Here is a 6462-nt window from a genome sequence, read left to right as displayed (position 1 = left end):
ATTCACAGTAAAATCCATGGAGGGGAGCCCAAAACAAGGATACCCAGCAACTTGTTCAACTGAGATATGTGGAGGGAATTTTACCAGGAAAGAGTCTTCATCTATCTCTCTAATTTGCCATGGCCAGTTGGTCTTGTATATCATAGAAAACTCCCTTGCTAACTCCTCTTTACTCACATGTTCAGAATCAATATAAACCACCCACAATTCTTCAGGGTCCCTATAGAATTCACTCCCAGCTCAGACATCTCCAGTTAGTAAAAGCCCAGACTAGATGCAGCACTTCCTATATACTTAGCCATTTGGTGTGGCCTCTTCTTGACAAGACATGTATCTACTTGGTGAGCTGTAGATTTAAAGATAAAGCATCCTTTTGGTTTCTCACACATGTTGCTTTGTGGTGACCTGGATCTTCACAATTGTAACAGGTAACCTGCGGATAATCTGTGAAATCCTTAGGCTGAATCATCTCTCCAGCCATAGCAGCACCATTCCCCACATGACTCTTCTCCTGAGCATTTTTTGTTTCTCTTTCTGGTGCCCACCACCCTGCATTTGATTTTTCCCTTGATTCCCTTGGTTGTTGCCCTGTCTATTCCTCTGGTGTTGATCTCCTCAAATCCCTGGTTACTCTCCCACTGATTTCCAGGAAATTAACATGGAAGGAAGAAACGGGTATGCTCCCGCAAACATACATGATGGTGGCGCCCCTGGAAATCCATAGGCAAATGGGGGAGGGTAGGGGAACTGTGGCTGCCCGCCCTACGGCGGCGCCCCGCCTTGGCCTTGCATAGGAGGTGGGCGAGCAGCACCCCTCCCCCTTCCCCTTCCTCTGTTGTTCTCCGTAATGGTCTTGCCTTCCCAGATCTCCTCAACGCCTGCAACTCCCCTTCCAGGGCGATTTGGAGCAGCTAAAATTGACTGGGATCTGAAACTCACAATCCTTCACACTAGCCACAAAGCAATCCGCAGCCACGAAGCAGCTCCCCTAAATCTATCTCTCTGGATCCAGGTTAGCACACTCCTTTGGTTAGGGTTTCTCCTCCTCGGCCTCTTATCGTTGCAGATGAGGGGGTGGGGGGTGGTTGGGGGGGGGGGATGGGGAAAGCGAATCCTCCCACAGCTGGCCAAAGTGGTTAGCATCCACCTCGCTCTCCCTGCCAGGGGGTCCCACCGCCCAGCGACACAACTGAATCCTCCTGGCCCCTGCCGCCTCCGGGCTGGCCTAAATTTTGAACTGACCTTCAGAAGCTTCAGCAATGGCATTGATGCTTTTCAAAATTAACTGGATGCCGGTGGCGGGGTTGAGAACGGCAGTGGCGCACTTGACGGCATCACTCCCAGGAAGCATTCCCACCGCATCACCCTCTGAAGATCCCTTAATTTCGCCTCTGCTCTCGCCCACATCACAAACTCGGGCTGGTGGGGAATGAGGGAACGCGAGCATCCTCGCCCTCTCCTCTTCCGTAGCCTCGTCGTGGATCCTCTTGGCTAGCTTCCTCCGCTCCATACTCGCCCTCCCTTGGCAGATCTCCGCATACCTCTCTGCCGCAGATCTGCGGGGGCGATGGCGATGGCGAGCGAGAGGCGTGGTTTCGCGAGAGCTATGCTAGCAAAGCACATGAGTCGCTCCAGCAGCCTTTTTTCAAGCCTCGCGCGCGCGTGCTTGCTCAACCACCCCTTGTAGAGAGAGAAAAGAGCAACAACGCGCGTGTTCACTCACTCACTTCATGCAAAAGCGAGTGGGTCACGTCACGTGAATTGAGTTTGAGCTTGAGCTATATTATATGCCGTGTTCAAAGAACAAAAATTTTGTACGGAAGTGCACGGCCTAGCTCTAGGTGCATGTCAATACTCGAGCTCGTTGCAGACACACTTTCTATTTTCAAAGAGATCTTCCACCATGTGTTAGTTGCATCGCTTCACTCTCCTAGGCGTCATCTCTGTGTAGAGAAAAATGCAAAGGAGAGGGACTATACAAAAGGTTACTTGTGGTGACCTGCTTCTCTGGCGACCCCTTTCTAGCGACCACGTGCACAATCGTCTGGGAGAGCAGGCCTATTCAAAACCGAGTCCCTCAAGAATCTGCACCAGCTAAGGGGCGATATGGTTTTTGAGACCGTCTCGGCGCGACTGCTCGTTCAAGTTCGAGTACATCCACGGAGATAGTTCGTCTGCTTCCTGACCGGCAACCACCTCATCTTCACCACTGTGGCTAACGATGTCGTTGCACCAAAGTCTTCGGTGAACTCGCGTGCTCTGAATCTCTCTTCGTTGACATGTGCCTCTGGCCCATATGCATGTTCCTAGCCTGTCGTATGCGATTTGCAATCTTAGTGGTCTTTTGATAATGCTAACCTAGATTGAGCTTAACCAAAATCTGCCTAATATCTTAACAAAATGAAATCTCTTTTTGTGTGTGTGGGAATGCTCCCTAAATGGAATCAGATAACCAAGATGTGAGTTTCGTATATCAGGTGAACAACTTACAATTGTTGGTACAGACATCAATACAGGGCCGCATTGGCGCGGCCTAGGCAAAAACCAAGCACAAACTTGGTACAACAAACAATCCTCCAAAAGTTCAACCATTATAGATATCTACAATCAAATGAAAAGAAAATTTACAAGTTAGTTGAATAGTGCATTCTTTTTTTTCAATTACGTCAGAATTTTCAAAAATATTTTGTTTCAGTTTCTTCTTCTATTTTTTTGACCTACTCTTCTAGTACTCCTTCGATCCATATTATTAGTTTAAAGTTGTACTAAAGAGGCAACAAGTAATTTGGATGTGCATTTTCATGACCTCATAACTAACACTGTTGTCGACGTTGCAAATAAAATTAAAAGGCAGTTACAAAAAATTCTATTTAGTGAGATAAAGTACAACAAATTATCCTCGAAAAAGATTCAACCAATACCATTATATATAATATCAATTATCAAGTGGAAAAGAAAGGAAGAAATTCTTCGAATAGTGCATCTCCTTTTTTCGATTAACAGGCCAGCGCTCCTAATAATGATTGAAACACAGGCCAGCGCTCCTAATAAACACATTTTTATAGGTCTAATGCGCGGCGGGCCTAGTACTAATCGACAGGGTAACTGCTTGTAATCTGGACCATTCTCTGTCACTATCTTATGATGTTGGGAACAAAGCTATAAGGTAGAGGAACGACAAATTTACTTCACATCAACACCACAACCTCGCTACTCATCTTTCATAGTCCACACCCTCACTACTCCTCTCTCGAAGCGTTGGATCTGCTGCTGCTTCTTAATAACCAAGGTGTGTGCTTCCCTACTTTTGCTCTTTGCTCAGATCAGATGAGTAGCCTCGTGCAAATAAAAAGGAACAGTGGTATTAGCGCATCAAAGATTCTATGTTTAACCGGCTCAGTTAGTTATTCTCGTGTCTGCAAGCCTTTGGAATTTGTTTTCGACCAGAATGTCATGCCAAAACAATAATAAGCTGAATCTCTAATAAAAAGGAAGAAGCAGAACTCCGTTTTATGGGCATTCTAGATTGTAGCATATGAGCAAGGTGAACCAAAATTCATCTCACATAATTTAGCTCCTATTTCTCTTTTTTCTTCTCCCAGGAAACAAGCCGGTCATTTGCTGTGGGACAAACAATAACCATATATCTCATATTGAGGTGGAAATCAGACTTTTCACAATGGCGATTGAACCTCTCCATGACAATCTGGACACCCTCACAGCAACCGACCAACCATACGAAGGTGATTCCTCTTCCCAGCAGCAACTCACCGTGTACAACTACGGCCTGAGGGGTCCACACTCAACAGTTCTCTCCCCAGCCAACCAAGTAAGTGCCTACAGCGGCCATGGACAAAACAATTTTCAGATTGCTGCAGGGGGTAGCCCTGAGCACCAGGGGATCAAATCAAGCGATGCTCTTCACTACATAAGCCAGATGCTGATGGAAGACGTTGACGAGGGGGTCGACATATGCCAAGGGGCTGCTCTTCATGCTGCTGAGAAGACATTCCGTGACATTCTTGGTGAGGGATACGCGCCGCCTACTAAATGGCCGCCATTGCATAGCAAAAACATACCAGACAACCCTGATAAGAGTGGGACCAATAGTTACAAGAGGCTTTGGAACACTAGCTTCAATAATGACTATTCCAGTTACAACGTGTTTCAACCTTTAGCAACCCCGTTGAGTCCATATATCTGCAATAGGAGTCCTTTTTTTTACCAAACCAGTCATCGATAAGTGTTGGATGGACTTCTGGATCTGGCCTCCCTGCCTTGCATGGCTAGAGAGGTGTCGTGGAGGAAAGAATGTTTGCTCGAAGTATTGATAAGCTGGTGATATATTCAAAGAATAACATACTTTATATTTCCCAACTAACTACGAAGGCAAAAGTAAGAGAGAGGACCGGAAACAAAAATTTTGAGGTGGCAGACCCAAGGGGTTGGGATATCTTTCAAGGAAGGAGCAATAAACATCATGCCATCACCACTTGTGCAATAATTCGAAATGAAAACTTTGACCAAGTTGTGCTATCCTATGGTCATTCTGACCGAATAACAAGACTACAAGAAAGGATGGCGGGGGAAGGAAACAAGACCTCACTGAAAGGCCGGAGCAGAAGTAGGAAGCAACCGAGGAAAGACTTGGTTGATCTCAGGACTCTCCTCATCCACTGCGCACAAGTTGTGGCAGAACATAGCTACCTGTTGGCCAGTGAACTGCTATTGACGATAAGACAACACTCTTCGGCAGATGGTGATTGTACTCAGAGACTGGCATTTTACTTGGCGGATGGCCTCAGGGCACGCTTGGCTGGGACCGGGAGTCAGGTTTATCGCAACCTCGTGGAAAGGCGAACAAGTACCGCAGATTTGTTAGAGGCTTATAGCCTTTTTCTTGCAGCTTTCCCTTTTGGAAGGGCGTCATACTATTTTGCCAACCAAGCTATTCTTGATGTCTCACAAGGGAAACCAAGGGTACACATCGTTGATTTCGGCATCGGCTTCGGCTTTCAGTGGCCATTAATGATTCAGAATTTTGCACAGCAAGAAGAGAGAGCCCCTAAGCTTCGGATCACAGGTATATACATTCCCCAGCCAGGTTTCCGCCCCTGCGAAATGATCGAGGAGACAGGGAAGCGGTTGGCTGATTACGCAAATAGGTTCAAGGTACCTTTCCAGTATCAGGGCATTGCGGCTTCAAGATGGGAGACCATCAAAATTGAGGATGTTAACATTGACGAGGATGAAGTTCTCATAGTGAACTGCATGTTCCGGATGAAAAATTTCGGTCATGAAACCGATGCCGTAAGTGGTGCAAGGGATAATGTGCTCAAAACTATGAGGAGGATGAACCCGAAGATTTTTATTTCTGGCACAGTGAATGGTTTACTCAGTTCTCCCTTCTTCATACAACGTTTCAAAGAGGTTATGCTCGATTACTCTTCAGTTTTTGACATGCTTGATGCAAATATTGCACATGATAATGAAGCAAGAAAGATGATTGAGAGGATCCTATTTAGGCAGGATGCTCTTAACATAATAGCATGTGAGGGCGCAGACAGAACCGAGAGGCCAGAATGTTACATGCAGTGGCAGGCAAGGTGCCTCAAGGCTGGGTTCTAGCAGCTTCCCGTCGATCCAGCCATCTTAAAGAACATAGTACACAGGAAGAACTTATTGTTTCATCAGGAATTCTTTGTTGTAGAAGATTGCGGCTGGCTGCTTCAAGGATGGAAAGGGAGGGTACTTTATGCTGTATCTAAATGGAAACCTAATGATGATCAATAATAATACATGTCCAGTGTATCTCAACACAACGGGTCTAAATTGCTGAACACCGCAAGATGGATATTCTATCGTTAGATGAGCATTGGGAAGTGCTAGCTTGGAAGAAGGTGGGATGGTGATTCGAATGTTGATATTCAACATGTTTTGATTTGGCCCTTTTGTAGCAAAAGGCAACTGTACAATACTTTACCTCTGTCGCTCTATTTAATTTCTGAACAAACTAGATATGATGAGATTAGTGGAGATACCATACCTAGACACTGGATTTGCTGTAAAGTACTGTACTGATTATTGCACTGCCTATCTCTCAAAACCGGCGATATGTAAGATGAGAGGATTGCCATTTCTGATTTGAAGAAGGCAATCGGACTTAATCTAAACTGGAATCCAATATAATGCACTAATGTTCACATATTATTACTCTCTGCATATCACAACTAGGTGGGTGACGTTTTGGACATGTCTTCTATCAAACTTCTACTTGAACTACGAATATCATATTAATCATTCAGATTGGAAATTTGAAAATCATATGCATAGATAATTTTTTCTCGAAAAAAAAAACAAAGAATAAGTGGACGAGATTAGGGGGTGAGCTCCTAGTTCCCCTAGGGCACTACCAAATCAATCAGGCCACAGAGACACGGGGAATCAAAGAGGGGGGAGGGA

At 45.4% G+C, this 6462-nt stretch overlaps 1 pseudogene; it reads left to right on the top strand.

Annotated features, from left to right (window-relative positions):
- The first annotated feature begins 3679 nt into the window (after positions 1-3679).
- LOC119350025 lies at positions 3680-5793 on the top strand (annotated as a pseudogene).
- The last annotated feature ends 669 nt before the right edge of the window (positions 5794-6462 follow it).

The sequence above is a fragment of the Triticum dicoccoides genome, chromosome 1B (assembly GCF_002162155.2).
Source record: "Triticum dicoccoides isolate Atlit2015 ecotype Zavitan chromosome 1B, WEW_v2.0, whole genome shotgun sequence".
Taxonomy (NCBI): Eukaryota; Viridiplantae; Streptophyta; class Magnoliopsida; order Poales; family Poaceae; genus Triticum; species Triticum dicoccoides.
This window is presented reverse-complemented; position numbering and strand designations above follow the sequence as displayed.